Source organism: Eleutherodactylus coqui, chromosome 4 (assembly GCF_035609145.1).
Source record: "Eleutherodactylus coqui strain aEleCoq1 chromosome 4, aEleCoq1.hap1, whole genome shotgun sequence".
Classification (NCBI taxonomy): domain Eukaryota; kingdom Metazoa; phylum Chordata; class Amphibia; order Anura; family Eleutherodactylidae; genus Eleutherodactylus; species Eleutherodactylus coqui.
In genome coordinates, this window is record NC_089840.1 from 13,004,082 (window position 1) to 13,028,802 (window position 24,721).

Sequence of the window (24,721 nt, forward strand, 5' to 3'; positions counted from 1 at the left end):
CCTTTTGAACTGATGATAATGATGATGAAGATGACGTTGACGATAAACTAAGGAAAAAAGTTGTTAATATGGAAACTATGTGTTGCACCACAATTTCCAAAAAAGCTGTCTGGCTCCGTCCTGCATCTGCTAGACTTCTGATTGCATATTTCTTCTTGATGAGGACATCATTCTGGCGAGACACCCTGTTCTAATAGTCTGAAGAAGCCTTCATTATTTTTCGTGTCTGACTTAAAAGTATGTCAGATGACACATCACTTCGTGGATCTGGTCTTAGTGTGGTAATTAAGAGTTAAACATTGCACTTCCTCTCATGTCTGCAGTTACATTAGTACAAATAGATGGACATGTCGCTACTTTAATATTCGTATTCATCATGATTAATTACCACCGGCTTATCTGTAATAGCAATGACCTTTCGGACTGTAGCTTTATATTTTATATATGGGTTTTGGGGCATAAGACCTGAAGACTGGAGCCTAATAACGAGGTCAATAAAATAGGTTAAAGTATTTAAAGGGGTGATCCATAGAGTGACCGAAGGTAGGATGCAACTACCCTTTCCAATCCACTGTCTGACCTCTAAAGACATGCTGATTGGAGGCTGTACAGCTCCAATGTCCGAAGTCATCCGGCAGGGTATTCTTACTGGAGATTACTGGCCGCTCTGTTGTTGGGGGCCTCTGTTGTTGGGGGCAGTACTGGCTCTACCCAGCAGATGGTGCTATTTTATAATGGTGGAAAGAGAAAGCCCCCTAGGAAACTCTGAATCCAAAATTGGATTGCAAAGGGTTAAAGGGGTTATTTAGTTATAAATTATTGATGGCACATCCTGCTGATAATAGATCGGCAAGTGTCTGCCACGCACAGCCCACGCCGATCAGCTGTTTGCAGGGTCCGTGTGCTCATACAATGAGATGATTTCTGCAGGAAGCAGACAGTTCCATTCCCACTGCAGTGGCTAGGCCTGGTATTTCAAACTAAGTTCCCATTGATGTCAATGCAAGCTATGCCTGCTATACCACACCTGGCCACTGCAGCAGAAATAGAGCTGTCTGCTTTCTGCATAAATCAGCTCTGTGCACAAACGCAGTGGCCCAGGGGACCCTTGATTGGTGTAGTCCCTAGCAGTGGAACCCCGTTGATCTACTATTGATGACCATCTTTTTGATAGGCCATCAGTAGCTTACAACTGGACCACCCCTTAAAATGATGAAAATGCTTATCCGGGTGATCTTATTTACTTCCTGTTGCAACATATTCTGCAATGATGTAAAAGGATTGTTACTCTGCACATCAGTCCTTGTTCACAATGGGGCTCATAATCTCATTTCCCTATTTTAAATGGATTACAAAATCATGTCCCGCCCACCCAATGATACATAATAAATGATTGATCGCTGGGACCTCGAGTCATCAATAAGAGAGGGACAACCCCTAAGGCACACATGTGCACTGCCAGTTCATTCACTTCGGAGATGCCGTTCTTCTGATTCCTGGTGTCCCGGCAGTCAGACCACAGCGATCATTCATTTATCACCTGTGCTGTGGATACGAGGTATAATAAATCATTTTGCAGGAGTAACTCCTTTATCCCTCCACACCCCAGGATGAATCTGTATGTCCTAGGTGCATGGGATTAATAGAAGCCGAGCCTCTTTCATACACGACCAGTGCTGACTGCCTTTTACAGCTGAAACTGGCCCATAATGGCTGGGATTGACGTTCATGCCAATCACAGCTGTTAAGCCTTTAAATGCCCTGATCAATCTTTGGGGGTCCTGACCCCCCCCCCCCCCACACACGTCCCCCATCATCCAGCAATGAGATCGCAAGGTGCTGTGGGGCCTTCTGAATGTGCCATGCTCGCTCGAGTAACTGACTTATCCGAGCGTGCTCGCTCATCTCTAACAGCCAACCATCAATGGTTGTAGTAACCCCAGAGTATATGTCCTTCTATTGCAGATCATCCGTCATGTGTGAACAGCAGTGAATGAGAGCCGATCGACACTCGTTACAATGAGGCAATTCTCAACCTACCCAAATAGACCGCTAGGCCAGTGTGGTAGAAAGCCAAGCAACCTGTCGTAGACGAGAGCAGATAGAACCTAGATACAAGCGTTGGGCTCGTGGTGACCCACATAAGTGTTAATCTTTCTCTGGGAAAAGAGGATAGGATAAATATATGTTTCAGGTGTTTGACACATTCTGATGGTTTAGTGTCCTTTAATATCCTCTTTGTATCGGCTGAGTTGATGTTTATATTGGAGTTGTTGACTGGAGGATCAGATATTTAATATAGAGGGATAGAACAGCCGCAGTTACTCAGTATTGTTTTGCGTAGCTGTCCCACCTCTCAGCTCTCTGCTGCTTGAAGACCCCAAAAGTTTATAAAAAAAACCCTTGTATAGTTCTAGAATCTTCAGAAAGGAACACATGAGGTGCAGCAACAAGTGCCGACAGCTGGTCAAGGGGAAAGTAATCTACAACTTTATGGCTGGGCTCACACGAGTCGGATTCCGCATGCGGGAGGCCTGCAGTGGATTCTGGCTGGTAACCCTGTGTACGGCACTAACCTGTATTGTGGATGACCGCGGAGGCTCACAGGCGTTCATGCACAGTACAGGGTTTTCTTTAGTTTTTTGGTATTTCCCGCGACATCGCTTAGCGATGAAGCTGGTACCCGCAGCTATATCAATGGATTCCGTTCACGAGGAATCCATGGTAAAAAAAAAAAAGAGCATGCTGCAATTTTTCTTCTGATTGTGGAATGCGCAATTCATATCTAAAAAAAATCGAAAATACATGCCTTTCAATGTTTTACCGTAGATTGTCCGTGCGTACGCCGATCGCGGAATCCACAATTCAAATCCGGTTGAGTGAGCCCGGCCTATTTCTGAGCACATGAGGTGTAGCTAGCTTTCTACGGCCTCACTGCTCAACCTAAGGAAGTAGCGAGGTGCCAGATACAACATTTTATGAGTCTTCCCGGGACCCCAGTGAAAAGTCTGGATAAGCAGTACGGGTATATCGTGGAGAAACAATTGTGCTTCTAGTCGCCACCTCCGAGCCCAGATATATGAGAATGGGCTGTATGGAATGTCACCCTATGTGCCACCTGAATCAACAATAAAAGTAAGCTTTGCTGTTAATCCCTTCCTGTCTCCTGGAGCTCCTTCCCATTGGGGAACTGGCACCATGCTACACCACAACACTGTCCCCATGAGTAGAGACCAGCAGATAGCATTAAGCTCCCCCCCCCCCCCCATCATTTCACTGTAGTGCTGAACTAGTGGGAACTAGTAACCTCGGCCACTGACACAAGGCCTCCTGCCCTTGGTTGGATTTGAACCCTGGAGAACTGCAGTAACCACGTCACTAAGTTTTGGTGGGTTTCTTCTCCAGGAGCAGTGCTAAAGTTTCCATATCCTGTCTCAACTGTTCTTCTACAACATTCTCCAAAATGTTAGCATACACTACCCTACCAAAAGTACTTGGACCCCCCCCTATTAGCAGAATGGATTATGTCTTATTAGCATGTTGTGCGTCCTAATCCATGCTACATAAGACCCTTGGAGGTTTCAGCCATAGTTTGTGACGGGAATAGAAAAAGATAGCAGCAGCACTCCAAAGTTAGATCGCACTACTGGTGTAAGGTACCATGCACAGCCCAGAAAGGATCCCAACTCCGAGAGTCCACCGTTGATCATAAATGTAGAATACAGAAGTCAGCATGGCAGTATCCACTTAAAATTTCTTCTTTTTTAAGTCAAATACATCAAGGATGAAGCAAGCGGCCACGTATCGACCCTATACATGGGTCTTTGTCAAGCTAATGCCTCAGTCAACACACCCACATTAAATAGCACCTTAACAACAATCACCATAGTTTGTGACGGGAACTGCACGCTATTGGATATAAAGGTTATGTTGCGACACACAAGCCATTCATCATGAAGTGCAATGCATTCGCCAGTCTACAATGGTGCAATTAGCATCATTATTGATTGGACAGTTGAGTAATGGAAGAACGTTCAATGGAGTGACGAACCACACTACTCTATCTTCAAAACAGACAGATGTACCTGGGTATGGGGGATGCTGGGGAACCCCTTTTGCCTGAGTGTGTTGTGCCAACAGTTAAGTACAGCAGAGGTTCCATTATGGTCTGGGAATGGTTTTGTGGCTGGTCTCAGTCCATTGGTTGTAGTGACAAGAACCATGAACATTCTGGATAATAAGGCTAACTTCACACGGGTGAGTGCAATATGGGGCCAGAATCCCATCCCCATATTGCGCTTGGCATCCATGTGAAATCTCCAAGGATGCAAATGCCTCCACCGCAGAGTTTCTCTAATTGTTTCCATTGGGAGAGCTCGCACTGCATCACGTGCATTTTGCATATGGTGCGATGCTTCCGAGGGCCCCATTGAACAGAATGGGCGGTGCAGTGAAAGATCTCGCAGCATGGTAGAACATACTGTGATTTGTTTCCTGCATAGCATCGCAATGCTATGCAGGAAAACATCACTCCTGTGTATGACCCCATTCAAATAATGGCGTTCACATTTGTGCGAGCTTTGCGCAATGCACAAATCTTGCACAATTTTATCACCCATGTGAAGCTGGCCTAAGGGTTCAAGAGCGGCCTGGAAACCCTTCTTGGGTATAAGAATATTACTAGTTATAGTCACTGATTACTGAAGGGTTGGTGATACACGGATTATTTTGATTGTCAAATTTGATTTCAGAAGGAAGTTCTTTTTCTTCCTAAAATCTGGAGAATTGTCCTCTACCTCATAGGGTTTTTTGCCTTCCAGTGGATCAACATTGGGGAATAATAGGCTGAACTAGATGGACACAAGTCTTTTTTCAACCTAAGATACTATATTACTGGGTAATATGGTATTGTCCAACCAGGATGCTCTAAAATACTCTCGCAAATGCACACCAAACAGTGGTAAACAATGCAAACAACCGCAACAAGGGGAACACTGTCCCTAAAGAACCAACCCAGGGAAGGGACAAGCCTATACGTAGGTAACCCACCCTGAGACAGGCAAACCTGACCATTTACCTAGGCCACTAGCTGACCCTATGCAGGATAGGAGAAAACCACTGCAAACAAGATGTAAAAGGTAATAACCACTGTACTTAGCTTAACAAAGACGCAGGCAAACAGTAGATCCAGTTCCAAGCTTTGACTTCCTCCATAGCCAGAGGAAGACTGAAATTAAACAGCATTAAAGCTAAGCACAAGGCCAGGCTAAATAGTCCTGACAAATTACTCACAAGGTGAGGCCAAGTACCGTACATCTCACCTAATACCACTCCCACCAGAGCCAGAATATAGAGAAACACATACAAGACCTGTACCAGATTATTTAGAAAGGAAGCAATCCCAAATGCGCCGCAACAGTAATGTACTGCCGACAATGTGTCAATACTCTGTGAGTGGTCAGCTATAACTCCCAACAAGGCAACACGCCTTGTCACAAATACAATGCTATTTTACATTGGTTTAAGGATATGAATATTGGAGGATTGAACTGGCTGCACAGAGTCCCCACCAGAACCCTACTGAACATCTTTGGGATGGACTGGAACATCTGGTCAGGTAATATGAATAGCCCCTGTCGTCATGGAGAGAATTCTCCCAATGGTTGGAGGATGAATGGAGGGAAATACCAGCTAAAATGTATCAGACATAAGTAGAAAACATGCCACGAAGAGTATCCGATGTCATTAGTGCCCAAGGAGCCCCACTAAGTATTTACATATGGAAAAAAATACTAACTTCGATTCTTGCTCAGGGGTCCAAGTGCTTTTGGTCAGATAATGTATTTGGATGCGATTAGGTTAATTAAGGTACTCTTAGTAAAATGATGGATGCATTTTGTTACATCCGTGCAACGTACAGATGAAAGATTGTGTCCTTTTAGAACTGCAAACACCTACAACATTTGCACTGACAAACTACACCTCTCCAGGCAATGATGGAAGGACCCCTGTCCCTTACTAACCAGGGAAAGTGGGGAACCCCTTCCTAAAAGTGGGGTGCTCGTCCCGATAAGGTCGGCCCCACTGTCTTCATCTGGGACCTGGCTATCCCTGATTAGGAGCCTGGAGCATGCACCAAACACAGAGGATATGGCACTGTTCACACACACTGAACACAGAACAGGACTGCACATAAAGCACATGTCTGGCCACTTGCACACATGTCCCTGTTCACATCAACATACCAGGTTGTGCATACAACATATAATAGGAACCCCACCCACAGCTCAGATGCCTACAGATGGTAAACCATAGCCAGTCCAAGTGTCCTCACACCAGGGAGATAGAGACTCAGCCACCGTGTCAACATAGGGAGCAGTGTCAGGCATCAGCCATCTGACACACACATAGGACAACAGACGTCTGGGGGCCGCACCTATCCAAGGGAAGGGAAGAGGGGGTCTGCATATGATGCAGACAAGAACTACAGGTGTCCAGACTGTCCTCAGGGAAGGAAAGTGACACTTCAGACAGGTATGAAAACACAGCTCTGAGTGAAATTAACAGTGATACATAAAATGACCAGCAATATCTCACAAGAGTTTGCTAGTATTTATCTGCCACAGATGAGGGGGATTGGCTGGTGGAGAATACCACACCCTGCCAGCTCAATCAACCCCTACCTGTGAAGGTGTTCACAAAGAAACCTGTAGAACCACAGATCCCAGATGTACAAATGTAACACATTTACTAGGACAGAATACGCTAACTTGTTGAGTTTTTGTTTCCTGTGGATGTAACAAGCGTTAGCATGACATTTAACGCTGATGATAACAACTACGATGCTGGGTATCAAGTTATTGCGATACACCAGTCAAGTTATCACGATACACCAGTCATGTTATCACGATACACCAGTCATGTTATCACGATACACCAGTCATGTTAATGATTGTTACATCTGCACATCCACTGAATATGTTGTTGATTATCAAAGATACAAATTAGGAGAAAGAATGTTTCAGGCAATGTTCCAAATTGCGGATCCTGGGAAAGCGCAATTCTCCTCCATGATACACCCACAGCCTTAAGAAAAATGTAGACCACCTACTACTGGTGCACCTGTGTTCAATCATATTCTTCCCCTGCATATCATCAAGTCTTGAACAGATAATATAATACTTATCGTTTATCCCTTACAGTCTGAGTGAGGACAAGCCGAGATAGGAAAGCATCTATATAATAATGAATATATATTGACACAAAAGCTTAAAAATACAGTTTGGGTTCCTACTGTGTTCCTATGTTGACTACGAGATCCTGTATTTAACTTCTTCCTGCAGCCATTTTTCATGTTCCCGTTTTCATTTTTTCTTACACACATTCTAAAAAACCCTGGCTTGTTTATGTTTCCAGCGTCATATTTACATGAGGGTTGTTTTCTGCGAGACATATTGTGTTTTTTTCAAAGGTACCATTTAGCGTATCGGTACTATACTATCTCATGTATTAGAAAACTTAAAAAGTTTCAAAATAGTGAGAAATGGGAAAACACCCCCACAATTTTGTGATTTTTCTGTGGAGTGTTTTTTTTTTTTTCACAGGGCCCTAAAATGAGATCTCTTTACTCTGTGGGGCCGTCCGATTACTGCAACACTAAATTTGTTTATTTAAATCTAGTACTACTTAAAAAAATAACTTAAAAAATCGCTTCCTGTTGCCATCTTTGGACCCCTGAAAATTTTCTATTTTTCTGTCAGTTTTTTTTAAATTTATTTTATTGGTACTATTTTGGGGTGCAAATGACATTTCAATTGCTTTTTATGCAATTTTTTTTTTTCCCTAAAAAGCGCATTTCTGGCATTGCGTACTGATTTTCTTCCTATAGTGTTCGCATGCGAGATTAATGAATGTGATGTTTTAATAAACTTGACGTCAATAGACTCAATAATACCAATTTGTTATTTTATTTTTTTTTAATTTGTGGATGTAATGACTCAGAGATAGACTTTTTAACCCCTTAATGACGCGGCCTATTTTGGCCCAAAGAACTCAACGATCTTTTGGGGATTTGATTGCAGCATGTAAGGGGTTAAGAGCGCAGATTGATGTTCTCATCAATATCTGCCGTTGCAGCGGCTATCAGTCACAGCTGGTTGGCACTGCAGGACGGCACAGGCTCAGAAGTTTACATTCTGTTGCATTAAATAACCCAACTAAAAAAACGGATTAAAAACCTTTATTATTATTTTTTTACTTTTTACAAAAATTAAATGAATTTTAGTTTACAAATTTTAACTTTTTTTGTAATTCCTATAGGGGACTTGAACTTTTGATTACCAGACAGATTATAAAGTATAATGCAATACTATTATTGCATTATACTGTATTCTGACAGGTGTTCTCATAGAAGGCCCAAGGCTGCCATGATCCCCAGACAGCAGTCAGTCAGTTAGCAGTCATGATCAGGGGTAATGCTGATCGTTGCTGTTGCGGGCTGTTTTTGGCTGTCAAACAGAGCCAACGCCCACCGTGTATGGAGTGGGTTCAGTTCCTGAACCAGCCCCATACACAGACGTCTGACATGTGCCATACATGTACGGTGCATGTTAGGAAGGGGTTATAGGGGTTGACTGATAAAAAAAATGAATACCCTATTAGATTGAATTCATCTGTGGGCTGTTCCCGAGAACCTTGGGCGTAACTCACTTCAGACAGCACAACCGTCCATGCACTGTTCAATATAGGCATCAATTGAATACTTTTGGTTCCCAACTTCCATCTGTGTTCACTACACAAAACAGGTGAACCGGATAACACAATATGTGCATGTACCAGACAAATATTCCGTCTAGTGCTCATGCTTACTTCTGGTTTTAGAAAAGGGTGAAACAAGTAAACATTGGGCCACAAACTTCTGTAGCTTCATACGCACAGCGATCATGTCCACTTTGGGTTCATTTGTAGACCTCTACAAAAATACATAAAACACCGTACAATTAAATGTTCAATAAAATTACAAAGTACATATTAAAAACACACGGGAAATACATGTACAACATTTGGCTTGCCTCTGAGAACAAACGTTTTGTCAAGGCCAAACCACCAAGGGATCTGCAGCGGCGAGTGCATCTATGAAGACCAAACCTGTCGGAGACCGAAGCAGCGAGTGTTCCTTGAAAGACCAGCAGTAAGTTTAAGGCGAGGATCCAAGAAGCAATGAACGCTCAGTGGACTTGGCAACCAATAAGCACAGACTGGCTTTGAAATTTCAAAAATATTCCACAAAAAAACCCCCTCACACCCTCAACCTAGTCCACGAATGATATTCTTGCCTTCTTAAAGGCCCCAACAATTTGGCGAAATTGAACACGTGAACAACAATTATTCAGTGTAAATGCATATAAATAAGAGTCGTTGTACGCTCTCGTAACTTTTCAGAGTAATTATCTGTAATCTAGTGCTGTGATTTCCTGGTTTCTGGCACTGGTCTAGGGTGACATTACTACGTCGGCCCCAGATCATGTGATTCTCAGGGTGGCACTTATGCAGAGTCATTTCGAATTATAGAATGGTAGAGTTGGAAGGGACCTCTGGGGTCATCGGGTCCGACCCCCTGCTCAATGCAGAATTTCTAAATCATCCCAGACAGATACCTGCCCAGCCTCTGAAGCCTTCCATTGAAGGAGAATTCACCACATCCTGTGGCAACCTGTTCCACTCATTGATCCCCCTCAATGTCTAATATCTAATCTGTGTCTCCTCCCTTTCAGTTTCATCCAATTGCTTCTAGTCTTTCCTTGTGCAGATGAGAATAGGGATGATCCCTCTGCACTGTGACAGCCCTTCAGATATTTGTAGACAGCTATTAAGTCTCCTCTCAGCCTTCTCTTCTGCTAAATATTCCCAGATCCTTTAACCGTTGCTCATAGGACATGATTTGTAGACCGCTCACCATCTTGGTAACTCTTCTTTGAACTTGCTCCAAGTTGTCTGTGTCTTTTTTAAAGTGGGGTGCCCAGAACTGGACCCAGTATTCCAGATGAGGTCTGACTAAGGAAGAGTAGAGGAGGATAATTACCTTACGTGACCTAGACTCTCTGCTTTTCCTCATACATCTAAGAATGGTTTTTGCCTTTTTTTGCTGCTGCATCACATTGTTGACTCATGTTCAGTCAATGATCTATTAGTATACCCAAGTCTTTTTCACATGTGCTGCTGCTTAGCCCAATTCCTCCCATTCTGTATGTGCTTTTTTAAATTTTTCTTGCCCAGATGTAGGACTTTGCATTTTTCCTTAAAATACCATCACTGTCCAAACTTGTCTAGATCTTTGAATCCTCTCTACCTTCTCTAGTGTTAGCTATCCCTCCTAGCTTTGTGATACCGGGAGATTAATACCTCGTTTTCCTTTCAGTGCTGATAAGCTGGCTGGGTTGTCTTTCTACACAGTCAGCCTAGCAGTTTCTATATGAAAGTTTTTAAACTGACCCCTTGGTTCAAGGGTTGCCGGTTATACATCCTGTTTACTGGCTAATACTCTGTAGATAAGTGTGTTCTGTGCTCTGTGGTTATGGTGCTCATTAGTTCTGTTCAGTGTTCAGTTCCGTTCCATAAACCCAAGTATTTTGTGGATTAGTGTTCAGTTGTCAGTGTCTCCAGTTCACCTCAGACTGAGTTTTGGCTTCTGTCATACAGTGAAGTAACCCATTTCAGAGTGGGTGCTCTGCTCGAGAAGCCAGTCTGGTTTGAGCAGTTCAGGTGATACTTAATTGCCATTATCATAGTTCTTTGTTGCAGAATGTTCTAACCTCCTATGGTGGATTGTAAATATCCTGTTAATCTGTCCTCTGGTTTGATCTGTCCATTGGCCCCTTGATTCAAGTTTGCTAGTTATGCATCCTGTGTACTGGCCAATGCTATGTAGATCACTTTGTTCTATAATCAGTGATTATGGTGCTGAGTAGAGATGAGCGAGCACCAAAATGCTCAGGTGCTCGTTACTTGGGACGAAATTTTTGCGATGCTCGAGCGTTAGTTTCGAGTAACGAACCCCATTGAAGTCAATGGGCGACCTGAGCATTTTTGTTTATATCGCCGATGCTCGCTAAGGTTTCCATTTGTGAAAATCTGGGCAATTCAAGAAAGTGATGGGAACGACACAGCAACGGATAGTGCAGGCGAGGGGCTACATGTTGGGCTGCATCTCAAGTTCACAGGTCCCACTATTAAGCCACAATCGCGGCAAGAGTGCCCCCCCCCAACAATTTTTACTTCTGAAAAGCCCTCATTAGCAAGGCATACCTTAGCTAAGCACCACACTACCTCCAACAAAGCACAATCACTGCCTGCATGACACTCCGCTGCCACTTCTCCTGGGTTACATGCTGCCCAACCCCCCCCCCCCCCCCCGCACGACCCAGTGTCCACAGCGCACACCAAAGTGTCCCTGCGCAGCCTTCAGCTGCCCTCATGCCACACCACCCTCATGTCTATTTATAAGTGCATCTGCCATGAGGAGGAACCGCAGGCACACACTGCAGAGGGTTGGCACGGCTAGGCAGCGACCCTCTTTAAAAGGGGCGGGGCGATAGCCCACAATGCTGTACAGAAGCAATGAGAAATATAATCCTGTGCCACCGCCATCAGGAGCTGCACACGTGGGCATAGCAATGGGGAACCTATGTGCCACACACTATTCATTCTGTCAAGGTGTCTGCATGCCCCAGTCAGACCGCGTTTTTTTATAAATAGTCACAGGCAGGTACAACTCCGCAATGGGAATTCCGTGTGCACCCACAGCATGGGTGGCTCCCTGGAACCCACCGGCTGTACATAAATGTATCCCATTGCAGTGCCCTGGACAGCAGAGCTAACGTCAGATTAAATGCAGGTGTGCTTCGGCCCACACTGCATGCCCCAACCTGACCGGGGTTTTTAATTCATAGACACAGGCAGGTACAACTCCGTATTGTGAAGTCCCTGTGGACCGACAGCATGGGTGGATGCCAGGAAGCCACCGGCGGTACATAAATATATCCCATTGCATTGCCCATCACAGCTGAGGTAATGTCATGTTTAATGCAGGTGGGCTTCGACCCACACTGCATGCCCCAGTCAGACTGGGGTTCTTTAGAAGTGGACACATGCAGTTACAACTCCGTGTGGACCGACAGCATGGGTGGCTCCCTGGAACCCAACCGCGGTACATAAATATATCCCATTGCATTGCCCATCACAGCTGAGGTAATGTCATGTTTAATGCAGGTGGGCTTCGGCCCACACTGCATGCCCCAGTCAGAATGGGGTTCTTTAGAAGTGGACACATGCAGTTACAACTCCGTGTGGACCGACAGCATGGGTGGGTGCCAGGAAGCCACCGGCGGTACAAAAATATATCCCATTGCAGTGCCCAGCACAGCTGATGTAACGTCAGCTTAAATGCAGGTGGGTAAAAAATTTATTGGATTACACTGTAGGCGAGGGCCCCAAAAAATTGGTGTACCAACAGTACTAATGTACCTCAGAAAAATTGCCCATGCCCAGCCAAGAGGGCAGGTGAAACCCATTAATCGCTTTGGTTAATGTGGCTTAATTTGTAACTAGGCCTGGAGGCAGCCCAGTTAAAATAAAAATTGGTTCAGGTGAAAGTTTCAACGCTTTAATGAGCATTGAAACGTATAAAAATTGTTTACAAAAATTATATGACTGAGCCTTGTGGGCCTAAGAAAAATTGCCCATTCGGCGTGATTACGTCAGGTTTCAGGAGGAGAAGCAGGAGGAGGAGGATGAATATTATACACAGATTGATGAAGCTAAAAGGTCCACGTTTTTGATGGTGATAGAGAACAATGCTTCCATCCGCGGGTGCAGCCTACGTATTGTTTAGGTATCGCTGCTGTCCGCTGGTGGAGAAGAGAAGTCTGGGGAAATCCAGGCTTTGTTCATCTTGATGAGTGTAAGCCTGTCGGCACTGTCGGTTGACATGCGGGTACGCTTATCTGTGATGATTCCCCCAGCCGCACTAAACACACTCTCTGACAAGACGCTAGCCGCAGGACAAGCAAGCACCTCCAGGGCATACAGCGCAAGTTAAGGCCACGTGTCCAGCTTCGACACCCAGTAGTTGTAGGGGGCAGAGGCGTCACGGAAGACGGTTATGCGATCGGCTACGTACTCCCTCACCATCCTTTTACAGTGCTCCCGCCGACACAGCCTTGACTGGGGAGCGGTGACACAGTCTTGCTGGGGAGCCAGAAAGCTGTCAAAGGCCTTGGAGAGTGTTCCCCTGCCTCTGCTGTACATGCTGCCTGATCTCCGCGCCTCCCCTGCTACCTGGCCCTCGGAACTGCGCCTTCGGCCACTAGCGCTGTCGGATGGGAATTTTACCATCAGTTTATCCGCCAGGGTCCTGTGGTATAGCATCACTCTCGAACCCCTTTCCGCTTCGGGTATGAGAGTGGAAAGATTCTCCCTATACCGTGGGTCGAGCAGTGTGTACACCCAGTAATCCGTAGTGGCCAGAATGCGTGTAACGCGAGGGTCATGAGAAAGGAATCCTAACATGAAGTCAGCCATGTGTGCCAGGGTACCTGTACGCAACACATGGCTGTCCTCACTAGGAAGATCACTTTCAGGATCCTCCTCCTCCTCCTCCTCATGCCATACACGCTGAAAGGATGACAGGCAAGCAGCATGGGTACCCTCAGCAGTGGGCCAAGCTGTCTCTTCCCCCTCCTCCTCATCCTCCTCATGCTCCTCCTCCTCCTCCTCAATGCGCTGAGATATAGACAGGAGGGTGCTCTGACTATCCAGCAATATACTGTCTTCCCCCGTCTCTGTTTCCGAGTGCAAAGCCTCTGCCTTTATGCTTTGCAGGGAACTTCTCAAGAGGCATAGCAGAGGAATGATGACGCTAATGATTGCAGCATCGCCACTCACCATCTGGGTAGACTCCTAAAAGTTTCCAAAGACCTGGCAGATGTCTGCCAACCAGGCCCACTCTTCTGTAAAGAATTGAGGAGGCTGACCCCCACTGCGCCGCCCATGTTGGAGTTGGTATTCCACTATAGCTCTACGCTGCTCATAGAGCCTGGCCAACATGTGGAGCGTAGAGTTCCACCGTGTGAGCACGTCGCACAGCAGTCGGTGCACTGGCAGATGAAACCGATGTTGCAGGGTGCGCAGGGTGGCAGCGTCCGTGTGGGACTTGCGGAAATGTGCGCAGAGCCGGCGCACCTTTCCGAGCAGGTCTGACAAGCGTGGGTAGCTTTTCAGAAAGCGCTGAACCACCAAATTAAAGACGTGGGCCAGGCATATCACGTGCGTGAGGCTGCCGAGCTGCAGAGCCGCCACCAGGTTACGGCCGTTGTCACACACGACCATGTCCGGTTGGAAGCTCAGCGGCGCAAGCCAGCGGTCGGTCTGCTCTGTCAGACCCTGCAGCAGTTCGTGGGCCATGTGCCTCTTCTCTCCTAAGCTGAGTAGTTTCAGCACGGCCTGCTGACGCTTGCCCACCGCTGTGCTGCCATGCCGCGCGACACCGACTGCTGGCGACGTGCTGCTGCTGACACATCTTGATTGCGAGACAGAGGTTGCGTAGGAAGAGGAGGAGGAGGGTGGTTTAGTGAAGGAAGCATACACCGCCGCAGATACCACCACCGAGCTGGGGCTTGCAATTCTGGGGGTGGGTAGGACGTGAGCGGTCCCAGGCTCTGACTCTGTCCCAGCCTCCACTAAATTCACCCAATGTGCCGTCAGGGAGATATAGTGGCCCTGCCCGCCTGTGCTTGTCCACGTGTCCGTTGTTAAGTGGACCTTGGCAGTAACCGCGTTGGTGAGGGCGCGTACAATGTTGCGGGAGATGTGGTCGTGCAGGGCTGGGACGGCACATCGGGAAAAGTAGTGGCGACTGGGAACTGAGTAGCGCGGGGCCGCTGCCGCCATCATACCTTTGGAAGCCTCCGTTTCCACAACCCTATACGGCAGCATCTCCAGGCTGATAAATTTGGCTATGTGCACGTTTAATGCTTGAACGTGCGGGTGTGTGGCGGCGTACTTGCGCTTGCGCTCCAACACTTGCGCTAGCGACGGCTGGACGGTGCGCTGAGAGTGATTGGTGGATGGGGCCGAGGTCAGCGGAGTTGAGGGTGTGGGTGCAGGCCAGGAGACGGTAGTGCCTGTGTCCTGAGAGGGGGGTTGGATCTCAGTGGCAGGTTGGGGCACAGGGGGAGAGGCAGCGGTGCAAACCGGAGGCGTTGAACGGCCTCGTCCCACCTTGTGGGGTGCTTGGCCATCATATGTCTGCGCATGCTGGTGGTGGTGAGGCTGGTGGTGGTGGCTCCCCGGCTGATCTTGGCGCGACAAAGGTCGCACACCAATGTTCGTCGGTCGTCTGCACTCTCAGTGAAAAACTGCCAGACCTTTGAGCACCTCGGCCTCTGTAGGGTGGCATGGCGCGAGGGGGCGCTTTGGGAAACAGTTGGTGGATTATTCGGTCTGGCCCTGCCTCTACCCCTGGCCACCACACTGCCTCTTCCAACCTGCCCTGCTGCTGCACTTGCCTCCCCCTCTGAAGACCTGTCCCCAGTAGGCGTAGCAAACCAGGTGGGGTCAGTCACCTCATCGTCCTGCTGCTCTTCCTCCGAATCCTCTGTGCGCTCCTCCCTCGGACTTACTCCAATTACTACTACCTGAGTGATAGACAACTGTGTCTCATCGTCATCGTCCTCCTCACCCACTGAAAGCTCTTGAGACAGTTGCCGGAAGTTCCCAGCCTCATCCCCCGGACCCCGGGAACTTTCCAAAGGTTGGGCATTGGTCACGACAAAGTCCTCCAGTGGGAGAGGATTCGGAACCATTGCTGCCCATTCTGGGCAGGGGCCCGAGAACAGTTCCTGGGAGTCTGCCTGCTCCTCAGAATGTGTCATTGTAATGGAGTGAGGAGGCTGGGAGGAAGAAGGAGCAGCAGCCAGAGGATTCAGAGTTGCAGCAGTGGACGGCGCAGAATTCTGGGTGGTCGATAGATTGCTGGATGCACTTTCTGCCATCCACGACAGGACCTGCTCACACTGCTCATTTTCTAATAAAGGTCTACCGCGTGGACCTATTAATTGTGAGATGAATGTGGGGATGCCAGAAACGTGCCTCTCTCCTAATCCCGCAGCAGTCGGCTGCGATACACCTGGATCAGGAGCTCGGCCTGTGCCCACACCCTGACTTGGGCCTCCGCGTCCTCGCCCGCGTCCACGTCCTCTAGACCTACCCCTACCCCTCAGCATGCTGTATTACCAGTAGTGCAGAAACAGAATGCTGTAATTAAATGTGCCGCTTATTGGCCTGTGGTTGGAGGCTGACTTCGCTTACGGAATGCACAGACTGTTTCACTCTGGACAGGATGACAGCGGTGATGTAAGAGGCAACGCAGAGGCAGGAAAGAATTTTGCGCAAGCCTGCTGTAACACTTAGCTGGCTGCGTATGAATTAGGACAACTACCCCCAGCAGAGACTCAGGACGGTCACAGGTAGCCCAAATAGATTTTTTTTCCCAAATTTTTTGGGAAAAGCCCACTGCCTATATAGACTGGATATGTCTTTCACTGTCCCTGCCTCACCACCACTACTGGCCGTGGACTATGTAAAATTACTGCAGACTGTTTCACTCTGGACAGGATGACAGCGGTGATGTAAGAGGCAAAGCAGAGGCAGGAAAGAATTTTGCGCAAGCCTGCTGTAACACTTAGCTGGCTGCGTATGAATTAGGACAACTACCCCCAGCTGAGACGCAGTACAGTCAGGACGGTCACAGGCAGCTCAAATAGATTTTTTTTCCCAAATTTTTTTGGAAAAGCCCACTGCCTATATAGACTGGATAAGTCTTTCACTGTCCCTGCCTCACCACCACTACTGGCCGTGGACTATGTAAAATTACTGCTGGACGCAATGCTCTGCACGGCCGATATACAAAAAAAAAAAAAATGTGCAACACTGTAAAAAGCAGCCTCAACAGTACTGCACATGGTCAGATGTGGCCCTAAGAAGGACCGTTGGGGTTCTTGAAGCCTAAAATCACTCCTAACACTCTCCCTATAGCAGCTCTGGCATCAGCAGCACTTTCCCTGATCTCTGTCAGAATGCATCTGTGGCGAGCCGCGGGAGGGGCCGATTTATATACTCGGGTGACACCTGATCTCGCCAGCCACTCACTGCAGGGGGGTGGTATAGGGCTTGAACGTCGCAGGGGGAAGTTGTAATGCCTTCCCTGTCTTTCTATTGGCCAGAAAAGCGCGCTAATGTCTCAGAGATGAAAGTGAAAGTAACTCGAACATCGTGTGGTGCTCGCCTCTAGTAACGAGCCTCTCGAACACGCTAATACTCGAACGAGTATCAAGCTCGGACGAGTACGTTCGCTCATCTCTAGTGCTGAGTAGTTCCATTTAATGTTCAATTCTGTGGATCAGCGTACAATGGCCGATGTCACCAGATCATCTTGGATCAGGTCTCAACTTCTATCCTGCACCGGGGTTGCGATTTTTGGGGCATGTGCTTTGCTTGAGGGGCCAGGCCGTTTTGTGTGGTTCAGGTGATACTTAGTTCCTATTATCACAGTTCTTTCTTGAAATTCTCTTTAGCCTCCTACGTTAGACTGTAAATACCCTTTGTATCTGCCCTTTGGCTTAACCTCGATTCAGTTTTGGAATTTGTCATCTCCTTTACAGTGATACATGATCAATACAATGGTAGCGTTGACCTAGTTTGAGGCTTCTCGTGGCAATCCAAGTATTGGATTGCTGCTTGAAACAGGGGATATTATCAATTCTGCTAGTCATTACCCAAATCATTGGATGAAAGGAGTCTATGTTACAGTAATTGTCACAGATGACCTACAGATTTTGGTGGTACGTTGTGGAGAGCATGAATAATTCAATGCCTGAGCATCTTCATCTCCATAACTTCATTTTAGAGATTAGAAGAATGGAAATACATCAAGAGATTTGTGAAGGATGAAGAAATAATTAGAACTAATTCACAAAGGAGATACAATGTTCCTAAGATGTTTCCAAAGAATTTAACATACATTGTGCCTACGAGCGCCCCATAAAGAGAAGACATCAGTCTACAAACTCTTCTTATTTTCTATTGAAGCTTATAACAAGAAAAGATTTCTTACCGTCTCTTCGGATTTATTGAAGATTTTACTGTCAACACAGAAATCCAGCTAATTCTCCACAGCTTCGGGGTCTTTCACACTGAGGGCTCAGATTTTTGTCAATCAAATGCCGGCATAATAATTGCATCGCGTTATTAGCTGACTTGTTTTTCTGTGGCATGTAAAATCTTGGTGTAACATTATCAAACCTGCGAATTTCGCTCCCAGCAGTTGGAATAGCTGTACTATATTTTTTGCTTGTGTGACTAATACTTCACAAATTATGTTTAGCTTGCCAGTGGCTGATTGTGTGGTCGCGAAAGCCAAGTGAAGGGGAACATGGGGTAGTCATTAGAGAAAAATAGCAGAACAATGAGTTATGAAGTCAACAGAAGCATGTCGAAAAAGTTTCAGATAACGATAAAGACTTGTCATGAGCCCAATCGGTTATGCAGCGGGTGCGGACCCACTCTTCCAGTGATTGATTTGACTTAGGGCTACTCCCAATGGCAACTCCAAGAGGTTTCTACTCTTCACCCTTTAACCCATTTATAGAGGGATTTGGGCTTCTCTGCAGGAAACCTGGGAAATAGCCTCTGTACAATGACAGCTGACTCGGGAGTGACAGCTATTCGAGGGCTTGTTTTTTGCGGGACGAGTTGTATTTTTCCATGGCACTATTTAATATACCAAATAATGTACTGAAAAACTTTAAAAAAGTGAAGTAAAATGGAAAAAAAAAACACCATTTTGCATTTTTGCTGGGGTATTGTTTTTACGGTGTACACACTATGGCAAAAATGACAACTATTGGGCCGACTGTCCACTGCGTAGCATTTTCCGTAGCAGATTCCCTGCCACAGGAGCAGCCGTGGGAGAACGCTAAAGTCACCACGATTCTCCATGATGAACCTATCATTAGGTTCATTGCGAAGAATTGCGGCCAAATCACGGCATGCCGCGATTTTTATACTCGAGTGGAAAATCGCTGCGGATTTCAGGATGCGCTTTTCATAGTTATCCTACGGAAAACGTTCATTGCATTACCCGCGCGTGGATTACTGCCGCGGATAACGCAATGATATATCGCCCGTGGACTGGAGGCCTTATACGGTGGGTTAGTACGATTATGACAATATTAATGTATTTACTTTTTTTTTTGCTGCACTACTTTTAAACAATACATAATCTTATTTATTTTCCCACTGATATCATTATGTGAGGGTTCGTGTTTTGCAGGGTGGCCCGTGGCTTCTATTGTTACCATTATGGAGTGCATAGGACTTCTTGATTGCTTTTATTACTGTATATCTTTTCTTGGAAACAGGGTGACCAAAAAAGTGTAATTCTGGTGTTTTTTTTTTCTAATATTCACCTTCTGGGATAAATAATACATCATAAGGATACAGCGGACCTTTACAGATATGGTGGTGCCAAATATGTTTGGAGGCTTTATTTTTTTATTGTGAATATAAGAAAAGTGTTTTGGGCATTTTTGTAACCTTTAATTTTTAGAATGATAAAAATCTTTATTTTTCACCTATTTTTGCCTTCCTGTTAGTTCACATACGGGACTTAAAATTGTGATTGTTTGAAACCTTATACTGCAATTCTTTAGTATAGCGATATATGGTATTTCTGCCTACATTCTATAAGGGTGGCTTTACACGAGCGTGTGTGTACATAGGTGAGTACATAGGTGTGCACCCTTGTACGCACAAAAACATGCGTGTGTGAAGGTTCGTGCATTGCCTTCAATGGAGCCGCGGCTGCTGATTGGCTGAGGCGCTCAGCCAATCACAGGAAGCCCTCGCCTGTCATTCATTCAGCGACAGCTGCCTGTGATTGGCTGAGCGCCTCAGCAAATCAGAAGCAGCTTTTTCAGCAGGTGGGGATTTTAATTCTCCACCTGCTGAAAGAACTTCATTGCAGAGCGGAGACAGCGGACACAGAGGAGACAGGACGCGACTGAGCCCTGGCAGCTAAAGAAAGGTGAGTATGCTTTGGTTTTGTTTTTTTTTATGCCAGTTTGGCTTGTTTTTCAGGGAAGGGTTTATATGTAAAGCCCTTCCATGAAAAAAAAATTATGGGTTCCAGCATCTGGATCCTCTAGCGCAGCTGTCATATGCGGTAGGCAGATGTGTTCTTTATCCCCGCGGGGGACACGGCAGCGGCGGACAGGTAATTATATATATATATTTTTTTAACACTAAAAGGGAGGATTTTTAGGGAGGAGCTTATATTTAAAGCTCTTTCCTGAAAATCATTTCAAGGGTGCAGCAGACCATTGCCTTCAATGGAGCTGCAGCCGCGGCTCCATTGAAGGCAATGCATGCATTCCCTATAGTGCATGCATGTCTTATCTTTATAGGCACATGCTTGTAAAACACGGACATGTGAACACACCATAGGGAATGCAGTGGTTGTAATAGATGCGTGTTTTTGTGAGCGCGTATGCACGCACATAAATACGCTTCGTTTGAACGCACCCTTAGGCAGAAATGCATGGCAGTCCTAGGGGCCTTCAGAAGGTCCACAGCTGACATAGCAACTGAACGGCACCTTGTGATCACATCAAGATGGGGCTGTTCAGGACCCCCGAACTCCGATCAGGACATTTAAATGCTGCTGCCAGAATTAACAGCAACATTTAAATGGTTAAAATATGCACTGAGCATGAGTGCTGACCATGGCTGTTGCTGGCCGTTGTTAGCTGTCAGAAACAGCTGACACCTGCCCTGTATGTAGAGGGATCCACTCCCGAACCCACTCCATAAAAACCCCAATGCTGGAAGGCGTACATGTATGCCCAAAAGCATCAAGGCGTTAATGATCGGGCTGAGCACTTTTGAATCATCTGATGTAATCGTGGAGGGCTTGTGGGTTACTATAACAACAGAATGCTAGATCCTGGCATCCTATTGCCTATGATGGCTGTTGAAAGCAATACATTATCATATCTGTTATGGCTCAAGTCCCCTACAGGGACATACAGAATGCCAGAATTAATGTTTTCTCTCCCTGCTTTAAAAAAGAAATCAATAAAACAAGCCCTCATACGGCCATGTCGATGGAAAAATAAAAAAGTTATGGCTTTTGAAAAGTGGAGATGAAAATCCTCAGAAAATAGTTGCGTCCTCAACGCCAAAATGGGCCGCGTCATTAAGGGGTTAATAAACTGTTCAAGTTTGCACAGCAAGTATGTCTGACGACTATTCCTACACAGAGAACAGACTCCCATAATGTGCCAGACTTGAGCCCCAGCATAGCAATATGTATGGGGCTGGAGGTCACAGAGGCTATCCTGGTGGATTGGGAGTCACCACAGCCTACACCCTGGTCAGCGACACCCTCTTCATTATAACCAGGTGAGTAATTACGGAATGCCAGGTATGCAGTATTAAATCTTCCACTGCTCTACACCAACAGGAAGCCTCACATTAACCAGTTCACTTCCATAGACCTGTAGGCATCTTTATATTAACCCCATATGTGTTTTCAACCAAGAGTTTCTGACATTAACCCCTTTGCTTTCCTAGACCACCATATATATTAACTTTTACCCCTTCACTGCCCAAGACCACCATGAATTCTGAAATTAGCCCCCTTACTCTTCTGCGGATAGCGGATAACATAAAGGTATACACCTTTTATGCAAAGTTGCTATCAAATTAATCGCAATCAAATGTTATTAAAGACTGTAGTGCGGTTCTGCTGTAGATTTTGTGTCTGTAACTCTCCATTATCTTCTCCTGGCACTTCAGAAGTGTTTATTTCCAGGTTGCCCTGGATATGTCCTGTAGCCATTCCAGCGCTATAGACCAGGGACGGATTTTTTTCTCTTCAGCTTTCAGATTTGGATTGTTGACAAATAGCAAGGCAGCACTTAAGCGGGGACGCAAGAAATTGTGATAAATGTTTCAAGCTGCATAAAGATAGGGAATGCGGCGGCCATATTGGAAAATAGCAATGTGAGCAAACATAAAAAATGGAGGACAGGATAAGGCTCTATTTACATCTTTGCCGGAAGCTCCATTCAGAGTCTCCGGAGCAGATCCAGCATGGAATGCTGAACGAAAAAGTAGTGTATGCTGGACTTTTTCGTCTGGTGAAAAAGTACAGATGCAGGAACTGAACGGACACCATTATAGTCAATGGCATAGGCGTACTGGCAGGGGGTACCAGGGTCACAACGGCGACCTGGCCCCTGCGCTTGAGGGGGCCCAGAGGCCGCCCTCCACCATACACGTTCACTTTGTACTGCACTGTCGGCTGCCGCGTGCTTAGTGTGGTCCGGCTGACAGCGTGTGGTCCGGCTGACAGCATGAGCCAGAGAGGAGAGTAGGTGAAGGAAGGGGGGAGGACTTGGAGAGATGACAGGGGAAGAGGGGGGGGGGATGGGGGAAGGAGCAGAGAGGACAGGGACACAGACCCACCGGCTCAGCACAGCACAGCATCGAGTGGACCAGAGATGATTTCATCTCCCTACTGCTTCCCTCCTGCTGACACAGCTGCTCTCCTCACCAAAGAAGTAGTCCGGCCACCGGGGATATGTATCTATCTATCCATCTGCTTGTCTGCCTGTCTGTATGTCTTTCTATGTGTCTGTCTATCTATCTATCTATCTATCTATCTATCTCCTATCTATTTATGTATCTATCTATCTCCTATCTATCTATCTATCTATCTATCTCATATCTATCTATCTATCTCATATCTATCTATCTATCTATCTATCTATCTATCTATCTATCTATCTCTCTATCTCCTATCTATTTATGTATCTATCTATCTCCTATCTATCTATCTATCTATCTCATATCTATCTATCTATCTCATATCTATCTATCTATCTCATATCTATCTATCTATCTATCTATCTATCTATCTATCAATCTAATATCTATCTATCTATCTATCTATCTCATATCTATCTATCTATCTATCTCATATCTATCTATCTCTCTCACATCTATCTATCTATCTATCTATCTATCTATCTATCTCATATCTATCTATCTCTCTCTCACATCTATCTATCTATCTCATATCTATCTATCTATCTATCTATCTATCTATCTATCTATCTATCTATCTATCTATCTCCTATCTATCTATCTATCTATCTATCTATCTATCTATCTATCTATCTATCTATCTATCTATCTATCTATCTATCTCCTATCTATCTATCTATCTATCTATCTATCTATCTATCTCTGAATCTCTCTCATATCTATGTATCCATCTATGTATCTATCTATCTCCCTTAGGCCTCATGCCCACTTGCTGAATCCCGCAGCGAAATCCGTGCATGCCCGCAGACATGGAGAGGGAAAATACATTATACTCACCTCTCCGGACGCTGCGGGGCCCCCTTCTGTGCTGGTAGGATTTTCTTTCTTCCGGTCGTTGGATGTGTTCGGCACGCTGGCAGTGGGCTGCGTGCATGCACACCAATATTTTAAAAAATCTCCTGTTCTCCCACGTATCCGCGGCACAGCGCAAAACAGCTGCGGGTGTGCCGTGGATACGAACGGCTTCCATAGGCTTCAATGGAAGCCGCAGGAGTCGTCCGTGCGTCAGATCTGCAGGAAAATGGAGCATGCTGCGACTTCTTCCTGTGCGTGTGTCCGGGAAGGAATCCCATCTGCATGCTTTTAGGTGCCCTACTGATGCTAATGCATCCCTATGGGCAGCAAGACGCACAGATCTCTCGTGCGGGGGCCACGCGCAGATTTTATAAATAAAATCCGCACGTGGACATTGGCCCCCAGGAATAGGTACGGGGCGAGGGGGAAAAAGGACCCGGGGGGGGGGGGGGGCGAGCTGAACTTTTGCACCTGGGCCACTGAGCCTTTAGGTATGCCCCTGGTCAATGGGGTCCATTTGGCACATGTTGGTTTTCGTACGAGACGGATCTGTTCATCCAGGAGATTCTCCAAGGAGAGGTGGGAATTTAGCTTAAGAGGGAAATGCCTGCTTGACTTCTACCCCTAATGAGCCGTGCATAAACAAGGCACAAACCTTTTATATCTGGAATATTTGAATTGGAAAATTGGAATCCCCCGTTAATGTTGTGTTGTATCAGGAGCTTTACTGCAATGTTTAACCTCCTATTCATATTGACAAGAACTTATTATCCAACTCTTCCCGAGCGCTCAGGCCCGCCCCACCGCTGGTCAGTACATGCAAAGGAAAACAAGAACTTCACTGTCAACTTTGACACTTGTGCAGATTACTTGAATTACTTGAATTGGCAATTATACAAATTGCTTTGCACTTTCTTCTTGTATCCATTATCAAGTCTGAAATTTGCAGCTTGCGTAGTGAAGTGCTGAAAATAACTGTGTGACTGCGCCGCTGACTTCAGACGATAATTGTATGAAATAAGTCAATGAATTTTCATGAACAATGCAGGCGGAGATTGACATTCTAAAATGTTACTTGTGTTGTTGTGTTGATGCTTACGGAGACGAATGGAAGCACAAGAGCTATTGACTCATTTCTTATGGTAAGCCCTTTTTTAAAAAAAAAAAGAGGAAATCCACCAAAATCCAGTTTAATGTCTTT